The sequence below is a fragment of the Macaca fascicularis genome, chromosome 11 (assembly GCF_037993035.2).
Source record: "Macaca fascicularis isolate 582-1 chromosome 11, T2T-MFA8v1.1".
NCBI lineage: Eukaryota > Metazoa > Chordata > Mammalia > Primates > Cercopithecidae > Macaca > Macaca fascicularis.
In genome coordinates this window covers 90,231,331-90,246,665 of record NC_088385.1, presented here as the reverse complement: position 1 = coordinate 90,246,665, position 15,335 = coordinate 90,231,331, and positions in this window count along the sequence as shown.

The following is a 15,335-nucleotide window of genomic DNA, read 5'->3' as shown; positions in this document are numbered from 1 at the left end:
AAATATGGCAACTGAAGATAAACATCAAAGTTTTAACAATATTACATGTGGACTACAAATGGACAAGAGAATGAATGTCCAATTTAAGGTAGATTTACAGTTTTTACTATCAGAATTTATATTTAGTATCAGAATTTATAATAAAGAGCACACATATATTAGCTTGCTAATTAAAAACAAAGAAAGTAGTACAATAATTATAGAACAAAACAGATTGTATTAACTAATATATGCCATAAAGTGGCAATTGAAGCTTGAAAGAAGGCAAAGATTAATTCTCACTGAATAACAAAATAATTTATAAAGGATGAAGCCTTTGAGATAGGCTTTGAAAGATGACGAATATTTCAGAAGGTAGAAATGGGAGGAAGGTATTTCAACACAAAGAGCCACAAAACGAATGACAAAAGGGCAAGAAACGGAGTACAAGATAATTCCAGGAAACAGGAAGGAACTGTGTAACAGGAGAAAAAGACGTAGAATAATGAGAGAGATAAGACTAACACTGTAGAAGGGCTTGAATTATTCTGATGTATCCGAGAGATGACAAAACATAGTAAGAGATAACAATGGAGAGACAAGAGGCATTAAAGGATTATGATTTATTTAAGAAATTACCAAAAAAATCAGTCTAGATGTATTAAAATCAGTCCAGATTCCTTAAAAAAAATCTAAGACTAAACTCAAATACAGAATCTCCAAAGAGGCGATTCCCAACCTTTTGGCCATAGATCCTGGAAACTTGGCAAAGTTTTTGCAAGAGGTCCACGAATCCATATATGCCACAGAATAATTGTTTATGGTCTGAATAAATGTCTTCAATTTTCAAATTGGAACTTCTATTAGGCTTGATGCCACATTGGAGAAAGCAATTTGGTAGGTTTCTTCTCTTTTCTCCACAGAGGCTCCCACTTCTACTTTTTGACTCCATGGGCTATGTCCAGGTCCTTCAGGATTGAAGCATGAGAAGGAACAAAGAGGTGAAGGACATGAAAATCTCACTTGACTGGCACAGAAATAATTTGGCATTGATTCCTCCTAGGCTTGCTAATGCTATATATAGATTATATATATATATACACACACACACACACACACACACACACAATACAGAGAGCATATATAGAGAGATGTCTATATATGCTTATACGGGTATCTATATATAGCATATATAGAGAGATATCTATATATAGCATATCTAGCAGTTGTCTTAGCCCATGCTCTATCTCCAATGGGTGAATGCTAATAGCTCTTGTTCCCTCAACCTGTTGTTTTAAAGCTTCTGTTTAAGCAACTCTACACTGATACTTTATTTTGAGGTCACATCATTTCTCTTCTTGATTGCAACTTAGATTTTTTTTTTTTTTTTTTTTTTTTTTTTTTTTTGAGACGGAATCTCACTCTGTCACCCAGGCTAGAGGGTAGTGGTGCAATCTCAGCTCACTGCAACCTCTACCTTCTGAGTTCAGATAATTCTACTACCTCAGCCTCCTGAGTAGCTGGGATTACAGGTGCCTGCCACCATGTCCGGCTTATTTTTTGTATTTTTAGTAGAGACAGGGTTTCACCAACTTGGCCAGGCTGGTCTTGAACTCCTGACCTTGTGATCCACCCACCTCAGCTGCTCTTCTTTGGGCTGTAATAACTCTGGACAATCAGGGTATCCCAAAGCAACTGTATCATTGCTTGACCCTGAGAGCAACCACCCAGCCACAATCTCTTCTTTCTGAGCTTTCTCAGGTATGAGTTGGGAACTACCTTCTTTGCAGACCATAAATTACCAGAGACACAAGTGAAGTTCTTCAACTGGTCTCCTTGAAGTCTTTTAGACTTTAGTGTGGAGGAAACATCCTTTTCAAGGTGGGGAAGAATGTCAACAGCATTACAGCAACTCTTTCCAATAAATTTTCCCCTAAAATTTGATCACTTCCATGACAACTCTTTAATATACTTGTTGCAGATAAGAAGCAGAGGATTAAAAAAGAAATTTCAGATCACTCTTCCTTTATGAATCCTGTTGACTTTTCTTGCTTGGAAATGTGAACATATTTGGCAAAAATTGTCTCATATCTTCTAGAAACTAACAGTAAATTCTAATTTAATATTCAATAGGAGACCTAACTAAAACAGAAGTCCAAAATTAAACATAAAATTTTAAATAAATACCAATATGATATGTAATGTGGCACATACACATTAATATGATATATATACCATTCACTACTTCATAGTCTCCATGTCACATGACCAGTTCCTTAATCTTTCCTTATCTTTCCAAATTTAGACTCTGACTCTTCATGCCTTCTACTTGGTGCTCCAGCAACGCCAACACTCTCCAAGCTGTTTCTTGTCTCTACACCTGTGCACATGCTCTCCTTCTAACAAAGAATAAGTTAATGAGTTTTGGCAAATATATACCCTGTGTAACTACAACTCTAATCAAGATACAGAACATTTATTTCACACCAGAAAATCCTCTCCTGCTCCGCAGCAATCAACTTACCACCATAACCCCACTTTAGACTAGCACTATTTTGAATTCTGTCACTGTAGATTAGTTTCCCTACTCTAGAAATTTTAATAAACAAAATCATAAAGGAGAGATTGGCAGGATATGACTTATAGGCCAAATCTAGCTTAGCACCTGTTTTCGTAAATAAGGCTGTATTAGAACACAGCCACACCCATTCATTTGCATCTTGTCTATAGCTGATTTCATGCTAAAGTGGCAGAGTTGAATCATTGTGATACAGATTACATGGCTTAGAAAACCTAAAACATTTACATCTTTCCAGAAACAAAATTGCCAACCCTTATCATACAGCATGTATTCATTGTATCTGACTTCTTTCTCTCAGCATGAATTAGAAATTAATCCATGTTTTTATACTGCTCTACAGTCTAGCAGTTGTTCTTTAATTCCACTGTATGAATATAACAATTTATCAGCTCCTTTGTTGATTAAAATTTGTGTTAAGTTTTGATTATTAAAAATTACATTATATAGTATATATGTTATAAATAATACAAATAGGATATTCATGAATATGAATATTATTATATTTATATAAACATCTAGTACAAATCTATGGTTTCACTTCCCTTGGGTAAATACCTAGAAGTGGAATTCGTGGATCATATGGTAAGTGTATCTGTTTCTTTACTAAAAAACTTTCAAACTATTTTTCACTGCATTTGTACCATGTTATACTCCTATTACCAATTAATGACAACCCAGTGGCTCAACATTCTCACCAACACTTTACATACTTGATATTGTGATATCGTTTCATAATTTAATTTTAGCAATGAGTTTTACTAAGTTGTGCTTTTCCAAGAACATGTGCACTTTAACTGTTTAAATTTATTGGCATAAAGTTGTTTATTATATTTCCTTATTATCTTGTACTTATCCGTAAAAGTTGTAATAACATTCCCTCTTTCTCCCCAATATTATTCATTCATATTGTCTCTCTGATTTCCTTGATTAGTTTTGTTATGAATTTATCAATATTAATATTTTCCAACAATCAAATTTTTAACTTTATTAGTGTTCTCTATTGTTTATCTTATTTCTTTTTTTTAACTTTTGTTCTTATCTTTACTTATTCATTTCTTTTACTGTGTTTAGTTTACTTTTGTTCTAGCTTCCAAAATGAATATATAGGTCAGTTTAAACATTTCTTATTTAAATTCTTATTTTTCAATAAAATAATTGAAAATTACAAATTTTCCTCTAAGCACCAACTTGTTGCATCTCACAGAATTTTATTATTATCATAAAGTTTGAAATGATGTTATATAGTAATATCTATGCTTATTTCTGCTTTGGTACACGTATTAATTAGGAGTGTATTTCATTTTAAAATATCTGTAGATTTGCGACAAATTTAGTTTTATCTCTGATTCCACTGGTTTAAAAAATGCTCTGTAAGAGATCAATACTTTGAAAGTTATTCAATTATTTTATTGTATGACATGTTTTATCTTGGTGAATGTTTCCTATATACTAAAAAGAAAGGATATGCCATTGTTGGTAGTGTTTGTTAAATGTCAATTAGGTCAAGTTGGTTGATAGTGCTGTTCAAATCTTGTCTACTAACTCTGATTTTGTGGTTACTTGTTCACTCAGTTACTGAAATACGGTTCATTAATTCTCCCACTATGTTTGTAAATTTTTTTCTGTCTTTTCTTAGTTCTTTCTGGCTTTGCTTCATGTATTTTGTAGCTCTGTTATTAGGTTCATACACATTTAGAATTGTTTGGTCTTATTACAAACTCTAAAAGTTGCTTAATACCTCAGTCAAAGTCAGGTTTTAATTCAGACTGATGTTGCTTTTGGATATATAGCTCTCTCAAAAATTTGTTGCTTCATTATCTGTATGATTCTATTAAGGTCTGTGTAGCAATAGCTACCCTTATAATACTTGGTAAAATATGCCTCTCTCTCTCTCTCAACTTAATTATAGCTACATTATTTAGGCTCCCATGAGAAAATTATTATTCTCTTTTCCTGAGCAATTTTGTTTAATTCAAATAACATTACTCAGGGTCACATTAATCTAATAAAAAGATTTTAAAGATTTAATAAAAGGTAGGGTAGTCACAACATGATTTTTTCGCTAGAAAACTATTTTAATCTCAATGTGAATTAGATTTTTGTCTTGCACAATTTATTCATATTTTATTTTAAATATAACAGAATATAAGCATAAATGTTAAATACAAATATTTCCAATCTGCAAAAGCCTCAAAAGTTCTCTTTTGTGTTTTCCATCACTTAAGAAAAAAAACAATTCTTTTATGAGCGCATGTCTTTCTCATAGAACCTTATTAAATGCAGCTGATAACCAGATCTCACTACTAACATTCTTTTTTCAAAATGTTTTCAACCAAAGCCTCAACTCATCATGTCATACTGAAATGGGAAAGATTCCCTTGTCCCCCTTACAGGGCATGGGATGGGGGTATGGCTCACTGCTTCGGTGCCCCACTGCTCAGACCTCTAGGAGAGCATACAGACAGCGGGCTGTGAGGATCTGAACCCAGGGCAGTGTGTAGGGGTGAATGTTGACAGCTCCTGAAGCCCCAGTGGGCATGTGTTACAGAATGCTCTTTAAGTTTGACGTCTAGAGGTGGCTTGTGTTAACCAGCTCAATTAGACCCTCTACCTTGTCACAAGGTATCCTGGGTTCTTGCCTTGGTGTATAGAAGAATCAGATCACACGTGGGCTTAGAGAATAAGTGCAAAGTTTTTTTTAGTGGAAGTAGCTCTCCCATGATGGGGGCGCCAGAAGGGAAATGGTTTTCCCCTGGAGTTAAGCTGCTAGGTGGCCCTGGCTCTCTTCTGACTGCCCAGGCAAAACTGCACCTGGCCCTGCCAGTTGATGGCCTGCTGGCGTGCCCGCATCTATTGGTGTGAACTTCTGCCAGCGTGCTCCCTTCCACATCCTCTCGACGTCCAGTCTTTTGTCTTCTTCCACCGATGTATTCCTCTCACCATCCAGCAGCTTCTGTCTCTGCCTTGCTAGGGTCTAGGGTTTTTATAGGCCCAGGATGGAGGCATGGCAGGCCAGGGTGGTCTTGGAAAATGCAACATTTGGGTGCCAAGGCAGAAGTGCCTGTCCTCACCTAGGTCCGTGATAGGTAAGGCCCTAGCCAGGTACCACACCCCCTCTACCCAACGCTTCCCTTCCTGCCTTCTGTATCATTTAAAGGGACCACACTCTTCCCTTCCCTGCACTCCTGTGTCAATTGTATATCTTCCAAGTTATCTATTTTGACATTTCACAAAATATCCCAAATATTGAAAACACAGGTTGCTCACTTTCCCAAATTCCTGTTTCCTTCCTAGCCAACAACAAAAGAAATGATAGATATTTTTGCCTTTCATTTGAGCCGCCATTTACTTTCAATATCGGTTTTACTGTTAGTCAAGTGTGCTGCAATAATAAACAACTTCAACTTCTCAGTGGCTTACTACATCAAATATTTATTCCTTGTTCATGTTATATAAGAGCTGCTGGTTGACGGGGGCTCTGCTCCAGCTGGGGTTCCACACCACATACTTATTCGAATCCAGCTTGAAGTAGTCCCAATATAGCACTTTCCCATTTTGTAGCTTGTACTATGTATCTTTGTTAAAGCTGGGAAATCTCTTCTAGATTCAATGCCCTTCTCTCTAAAGCTCCATGTTAGAGCTGGCCAGAGGAATATATGGCAGAAGTGAAGCAGTGGTCATTACTCTCTGCAAGTTATCAAAATAAGATGCCATGAGGGACAGATGGGAATATGCCCCCTGATTTATCTATGCTCTTTTTTGCTTGGCATTTAATTATCCTTCTTGAATACTATCCAGTAGTGGCCTCAGGATCACCATCAGATGTTTGGTTGTGGATGCACATGCTGAAAGTCTACCCCACAAGCTTTCACCACTGTGGCAAGATGTGTTTGACTTCTCAGAGTGACTAGTAACTTCTTTTCTGACCCTCAAGATCTCCCCTAGACCTTCAATTTTTTTCATCCCCCTCCACATTTGTATAAATTGTAATTCTAAAATCCCTTATTCTATAAAACTTATACTGTCTCTGTTTCCCCTTTGAATCCTGACTGACACCTGTTCTCTGGTAGACGAGAAGGTTACATTTAAATTGATTGCTTGAATGTGGCGTAGATCATCACTCTTCACGTTCCGCTGGCATTGGATAAAACATCACATGGCCAAGTTGAATATCAGTGGTGTGAGAAAGTATCCTCATATGTGGGTAGGAGTGTGTAAATATTTGTCAAAATAATATAATCTACTAATTTTTTTGTTGTAAATCTCTGAAGCAATCACTAAATTACTAAGCATTGAGATTGGAATAAGCATTGAGAGCCCTCATCAAGGTTTGGGGATGGAAGCAATCCTACATAAATCACATGACTGACTAGATGGGAAGAAATTCAAGATACAGCTATATGGAAAAAAGGTAATGTATAAGGTTCAGTGACTCACACATGCCCACTGTGATTAATTGCTAACTAATGAAATCATTGTTCATTTCATAATGAAGTTTTGGTTGTTCTTAAAAAGTATTTTCCTAATTTTTAAAATTTATAATTACAAAACTCCTAAAGATATCCTTAAGGATAATCACTTGAACTAAACATGAGGCATATTGCAATCCGTATTCTTGGCCAAAATTTCATAGATCATCTAAATACACCATAGATTAGGGCACCCAAACTCACACTGTTTATGTTGAAAAGTGTTATCTACAGGAGACCCTATTTCTCTGTAGACTTCATATTTGCTTTTAAAAGAATTTAAATAAAATAGTTTCTTAAGGAGAATGCTACATCTCCATGTAAGTATTTTTCACTTTTATTTCCATTGTAGTTAAAAATAACTCCATCTGAAACAGGGATCTTGAAGGATCTTTTAACTTAGTTATGGTTAACAAACAAACCCCGGAATAAACCCTCCAACCTAGATCAGGTGGCAGAGAAGCCACCTCTGCAAGTAACAGCAGAGGTTGTAACCTCTGTGCCATTTTAATTATCTTCTGACTTTCACAGAAAGCTGACATTTACAATGAAGACATCAACAGTAACAGCAAGGCAGAGCCAACAACACCCATGGCCTTACACAGCCTCACATTTCAGACTCTTACAAATATTTTTAGTTGGATCAAGTCCATAGTGCTAAATATGCTCTATTATATCCATTCCCATGGAAACAGACAAGATGTCACTGGATTATAAATTTGCTGCCTGATGAAAGAAAAAGAAGAAAGAAAATCTACATTGGCCTGAAAAAAAAAAAAAGAAAAAAAGAAGAAGAAGAAGAATTCCCATTTGAAAAGAAAATTCTGTAGCAGGAGCAAGGAAGACACAGGAAACAACCAAAAGTAAATTTTCTTTAAAAATGTTGAGTTTTTTAAAAAAAAATCTATTTTGAAAGCTATCAATGACCTATTAGAAATTTAATGAGAAAATAATTTCAAGTGATATCAGCCACTTAAAGCTGGAAGCTTTTTTTGGGCTAGTCATTCAAATCTTTACTGAGCAGCTGCTTGTGAGAGAAACCATACTTAATATGGTAAACCATTTCTGGACTATTGCGACGCTTTCTAACTCTGCCTCTCCCTATCAGTCGTGTCACTCAGAACCCCTAATAACCATCTATCTCACAAAATAACATGAAAACTCCTTCAAGTGGCCTTTAAGGCTCTCCACAGTGTGACTCTAAGCCCATTTAGTAGCTCTAAACTTCTGTAATTTACTGTATGTACCTTATATCCAAATCAAGTCACACTGAGACGTTTAGCTATCCACATTGCTTGTACATTTTTGCCATCCATATCTGACCCTGTTTTTCCTTTTAAAGTAAAAGTTCTGATCCATTATCTCCACAATTTAAAAGTCACACATAAAACGTAGCTTCCATTTTGAAGCCTTCTTTCATCACTCTAGCTGTTAAAAGCTGTCCCTCTTATGGCTCCTTATTTCTAACCCTCTCATAAGCGTAATAATATTCAGAATACTCGCTGCTCAGAACTGTCTTCATTTCTTAGACATTTTTGTTTCTTGAACCACAGGAATCTGTAAGTGAATATAAGGAATTTGAGAATCACTGCCTTATGCATAATCATTGTTTAGAAAATACCACTGAAATTAAATGGCAATTAAGATGTTGGAAAATTTCATCTATTTAAAATTTGTTCTAAATGTATCACATCGGATAGACCTTAAACTGGAAAAAAAAAAATAGTTCTTATAAATCTCGGTGCTAAATTGAAGAGAATGGAATAATAACTCAATTGACACACTCATATTTGGTTCAGAAGCTTCCACAAGCTGTGATGAGGGTTTAGCATCTTTCTTTTATAAATGAGAAAGTACATATGCATAGAGGCTGTATGGTTTGTCCAAATCACAGGGGAGAGTTAAAAGTAGAATTAGAGCTGACAACTTTCAGATCACCTGCTTCATTCACTCAGCTGTAATATCGCTAAGAAGCCATTTCTAAGCTTCCAACAAAGTGGTTCTTAACTCTTCCATCATACTTTTTTTTTTTTTTTTTTTTTTTGAGACAAAGTTCCCTCTGTAACCCAGTCTCAATTGCAGGGGCACTATCGCGGCTCACTGCAGCTTTGACCTCCCAAGCTCAAGTGATCCTCCCACCTCAGTGTCTCAGGTAGCTGGGACTCTGGGTGTGCACCACCATGTCTGTTTAATTTTTTATCTTTTTATAGAGATGGGGATCTCAGTTTGTTACACAGGCTGATCTCAAAGTCCTTGGCTCAAGTGATCCTCCCTCCTCATCCTCCCAAATTGCTGGGATTACAATCATGAGCCACTACTCCCAGACCCTTTTTGTTTTTATTTTTTATTTGAGTAGTTTACATACCTCAATGTACCCACTGAAAATCAGTCCCAATAAAAGAAAAGTCAGGGAACATAGACGATAGGCAACTAGTGCTGACACATGGTTTTATTTTTGTGTGTGTCTATAAAATCATTAAAATATTTCTTTTTGATCTTGGTAAGGAGGATATTATGATTAAAATATCCTACCTCACTTCTCTAATGGAATACAGCCTTTAAACTTCAACTATTGCTAAATAAGGAAGAAATATTCTCTTATTTATGTTGCCAGAGTTGGCAAATGACTGATAGATGTCAAGGCTACTTTATTTCACAGATCAACCATTTATTTTGCTATAATTTGGATGCCCTAAACTGATTAAAAGAAACATGTTCAACTTTCAGGATATTTGCCTGGGATCCATTTAAAGGCCTTTAGATGCCTACAATTAGCAATTTAAAACTTACAGCAAAACTGAATTAAATAAATTGTATTTCCCGAGCCTACTGCCTTCAGAAATTTGATTATTGCTTTTCTTCCTGCTGTAATTGATTTCTAGTTAGCCAATGTAATGCCTGATATAAAGGAGAGAAATATTTTAAGCTTAAAAAGCATCACATAGCTGACATTTTAACTCAAGTTAGCATAAATGAGTCTATGAGTGGATATAACTTCAAAATTATTTGGCAATCATATGTAAAACAGCTAAAGTCTAGTCAGCAAAAGTGAATTTAGGGAATGTGGTAGACAGTTTCTGACACGACTCCCAGTGATCCCTGCTTCTTGGTATTTATGCCTTTGTATAATCCTCTCCCTTTGCATGTGGGCTGGGCCTATCAACTTGTTTTTAATAAACACAACACAGCAAAATTGATGAAATGTTACTTCTGTGATTAGGTTATTTTAAAAAAAAAACTATAAATTACGTCTTGCTAGCATTCTTCCTTCATTGCCTCTTTTACTTGCAGCTTTGATGAAACAAGCTACCATATTGTAGAAACCGATATGATGAGGAACTGAGGGAGGCCTTCAGCCAATAGCAAGCAAGGATGTGAGTTCTTAAATTCAACAATACACAGACTGCTGACTTCTGCCAGCAGCCATGTGAGTGAGCTTGAAAGCAGATATTTTTGCCGCTTTGAGATGATTACAACCCTGATGCCTTGATTGCAGCTTGTGAGAGGCCCTGAGACAGAGGACCCAGCTAAGACACACCTATATCCTAAACCACAAAAACTGTGAAATCGTGTATGTGGTTGTTTTAAGTCACTAAGTTTTGAGATATTTTGTTAGCACTCATACAAGAAGTAGTACGTTTCTGAGAAAGTCGATTCCATCGTTAGAACTATGAATATAGTTCATGATGCAGGCCAGGGTAATCAGTGCATTTCATCTCTAGATACATGGTGATTGGTTTAATTTAGACATGTGACCTAAACTGCACATTTACAGTGAATCTTAAGACATTGCATGGAATGTTGATGAACAATGCTTAAGAAGTCCCATAACCCCAGAAGTATCTGGTAGGCATCTTGGAACCACAAAAGAGCCAACCTTAAAATGAACTTGAATCCAAGAAAGAGAGTGACAAAGAGAAACTTGGATCTTGATAACATTACGAGATACTAGATCCAACTTTGCTCGAAGCTACCATAGCTCTGAGTTTTCCAGTTAAATGAAATATTACATTATCTAGGATGAAATAAATTGTCTGTTAACATGCAGCATTAATATCCCCCTAAATGACATAACTTCCACATTCCTCTGAATAATTCAAATTAAGAATTTTAAGAGGCATGAAAGAGTACTCTAAACCTTCTCCGTTAAGTGATAAAATATGTCTCCCACAACAGTGGCAATCATAAAAAGCATATATTATAACGAGATATTTGCTATAAAATAATTGAAATAAATAAACCACAATGAAAAAGTCAGATAAGCAATTTAAGAAAGCATCAACACAATTTCATTGTATTATGATTGCTTTGTAATAATTAAACATCAAGGTCAATACATATAAAAAGATGCTTCTGAAGATGCAGCATAAAGTGCCTCAAAGCCAACTTTGCTTGAAGATAAGCTGGAACGTCTATTAAACAGAAAATTTCTAATATCCCCTGTATAGAAAGGTTTGGAAATTAAATGGAAGTTTAAGTAGCTTTTCAACTGTATAAATTATGTATAGTATTTTCCATAAACTTCAAACAATTTGCAAAAAAAAAAAATTATAACCTTTCCACCTAATTCCCCAACTTACTAATAAAAATTTCTATTAGACTACATTATCTAAGAGAATCAAAGAAAATTACATCCTGAAAGATATAAGAACAAAAATAGAGGATACAGTTTCTCAATTGTGAGAAAAATGGATCATAGTTTCCCTTCTGTGATGAGAGATAATGTCTTCATAGCCACCTACCCATGTGGCAAAGCTGTTTCCACAGGAATATGCATTTTTAAGATGGCCAAGCAGGAAGATTACAGACAATTTGACTCCAATTTTAATTTTCTTTTTTTTAACTTCTTTTTGTTTGTTTGTTTTGTTTCTTTACTTTAAATTCTGGGATACAGGTGCAGAACATGCAGGTTTGTTACATAGGTATACATGTGCCATTGTGGTTTACTGCACTTATCAACCTGTAAACTTGGCTTTTAAGTCCCACATGCATTAGGTGTTTGTCCTAATACTCTCCCTCCCGCTGCCCCCAATCCCCTGACAGGCCTCAGTGTATGATGTTTCACTCCCTGTGCCTATGTGTTCTCATTGTTCAACTCCCACTTATGAATGAGAACATGAGGTGTTTGGTTTTCTGTTCCTGTCTTAGTTTGCTGAGGATGATGGTTTCCAGCTTCATCCATGTCCCTGCAAAGAACATGAACTCATTATTTTTTATGGCTACATAGTATTCCATGATATATATATGCCACATTTTCTTTATCCAGTGTATCATTGATGGGCATTTAGGTTGGTTCCAAGTTTTTGCTATTGTAAATAGTGCTGCAATAAACATACATGTGCATATGTCTTTGTAGTGGAATGATTTATAATCCTTTGAGTACATACCCAGTAATAGGATTGCTGGTCAAATGGTATTTCTGGATCTAGATCCTTGAGGAATCACCACACTGTCTTCCACAATGGTTGAACCAATTTACACTCCCAGTAACAGTGTAAAAGTGTTCCTGTTTCTTCACTTCCTCACTAGCATCCGTTGTTTCCAGACTTTTTAATGATCACCATTCTAACTGGCATGAGATGGTATCTCATTGTGGTTTTGATTTGCATTTCTCTAATAACCAGTGATGACGAGCTTTTTTTCATATGTTTGTTGGCCTCATAAATGTCTTCTTTTGAGAAGTGTCTGTTCATACTCTTCACCCACTTTTTGATGGGGTTGCTTTTTCCTTGTAAATTTGCTTAAGTTCCTTGAAGATTCTGGCTATTAGACCTTTGTCAGATGGATAGATTGCAAAATTTTTCTCCCATTCTGTAGATTACCTGTTCACTCTGATGATAGTTTCTTTTGCTGTGCAGAAGCTCTATAGTTTAATTAGCTCCCATTTGTCAATTTGGGTTTTTCTTGCAATTGCTTTTGGTGTTTTATTCATGAGGTCTTTGCCCATGCCTATGTCCTGAATGGTATTGTCTAGGTTTTCTTCCAGGGATTTTATAGTTTTAGATTTTGCATTTAAGTCTTTAAGCCATCTGGAGTTAATTTTTGTATAAGGTGTATCTTGTTTGTACAAAACAGTCAATTTTTGAAGGTTCTAGAAAACTTTAAAGAGTTTCCCATGAAAAAATGTTAAGAATGTTTTATAGCAGTCTGAAGGGTTCTATTGAGACAAATACCAAATAAATTTCTTCCTACAATCTATTCAGCCAATTCCACTTCTAGGATGTAGAAAAAAAGAATTAAAATTTGGCCAGTCATTGCGGCTCACATCTGTAATTCTAGGACTTTGGGAGGCTGAGGCAGCCAGATTGCCTGAGCTCAGGAGTCTGAGACCAGCCTGGGCAACATGGTGAAACTCTGTCTCTACTAAAATACAAAAAAATCAGGCAGACATGGTAGCATGCGCCTATAGTCTCAGCTACTTGGGAGGCTAAGGCAGTAGAATCACTTGAACCTGAGAGGCAGAGGTTGCAGTGAGCCAAGATCGCGCCACTGCACTCCACCCTGGGAGATAGAGTGAAACTCTGTTTCTAAAAAATACATTAATTAATTAAAAATAAATTAAAATTCAATGAGATCCTACTATGTTCTAGGTATCATTTAAATATTACTGTACTTAAAAATGTTGAACTTTTGTTATCAAAAGGTTGTTATGTTGTTGAACTTTTGTTATCATTGTTTGTCTTCATTTTTTTAAAAACTGGCAACATAAATGCTTCCCCTTCTCCTTACCCAGAAACTATGCCCAAAGAAAACAGGGTACCCTTCTTAAAGTAAGCCTATTAATCAACTAGTAATAACATGGAACAGAGATACAGAGTCACCTCAAGAATTCTGAGTGACCTCCGAGTCAGGAGAAACAGTGTTGGTCAAAGAAGAAAATACAGACAAACCAAGAAATAAAGTGATACCTTCAAGGATGAGTCACTGGGTCTCTAATTATCTGCACATAGGAATCACTAGGTGTGGGGGGAGGGTTTAAACTATTGATGCCTATGTTCAACCTCCAGGGTTTCTGACTGTATTTGATCCCTATTGTGCCTAAGATACTGATATTTTTCTTCTTTTTTTTGAGACGGAGTCCCACTCTTTTGCCAAGGCTAGAGTGCAGTGGCACCAGCTCACTGCAACCTCTGTCTCCTGGGTTCAAGCAATTCTTCTGCCTCAGCCTCCTGAGTAGCTGGGATTGCAGGCACCCACAACCACGCATGGCTAGTTTTTATGTTTTTAGTCGAGACGGGGTTTCACCATGTTGGCCAGGCTTGTCTTGAACTCCTGACCTCAGGTGATACACCCACCTCGGCCTCCCAAAGTGCTGGGATTACAGGCATGAGCCACTGTGCCCAGCCGACACTAATTTGTTTAAAGCTCCCCAGAAACACTAATTTGCCTCCAAACTGTGACCTGACTTGCCCACTGATTGTAGAGATATGCTCATTTGGTTATTTAGAGAGGTGAAGAATGTCAGCTGTTCATTATTTGTTTCATATTATAGAGATACAGCACAGAGTCATGTTGTATTTGGAAAATCAATGGATGAGGAAGGCCTTTGGAAAAGAGAGAATCTGAAACCTCTTTGGGATACAAGATAAAATTCAAAGAAAGAAAGCACTAAAATGTTTTCTTCTACACTCCCCTTATATTCTTGTGAATCTGGTAGCTATGAAGAAAGGAGGAAAAATTGAAAGGAGACTGAAAAAACTGTGATAATGTACTAAATCCAACTCCACTTAGCTTTCTAGTGTAGCATATAAAATGGGACCAAATCATGGACCTTGTCATCATCATTACCTATTTTCTCCACCCAAATGGGCTCTGCTTTAATTTATGTTAACTTAAAACCCTAAGGTCATGACTACAGAGAAAATGAGGATAAATCCTGGATATCTTAACTGATTAAGTGAAATGATGAGAATGAATCATGGATTATAACAGAAATAGGGGTACTCATCAAATATTGTCTTTTATTTCTATACCACATGGGACCTAGTTCTATATACACAAAACAAAATTGCAATAATAACCCTAATAATATGAAGTTTATATTTAATATTTAGTAAATATTAAATGTGTTAATTTTTATTCTATAAATGTTGTAAATAAGCAGTATCAATAAAAGCTTAGAACCTTCATTTTATGTTATTAAGATCCATTGAATATTAAGGGAAGAAAATCAGAGAGGGACATAGAATACAGTGGAAAATAAACAGGAGCAGTTGATTAATAGGTACACATATACAGTTTAATAGAAGAAATAAGACATAGTGTCTGATAGATCAGTAGGTTTGCTATAGTTTACAATAACCTCA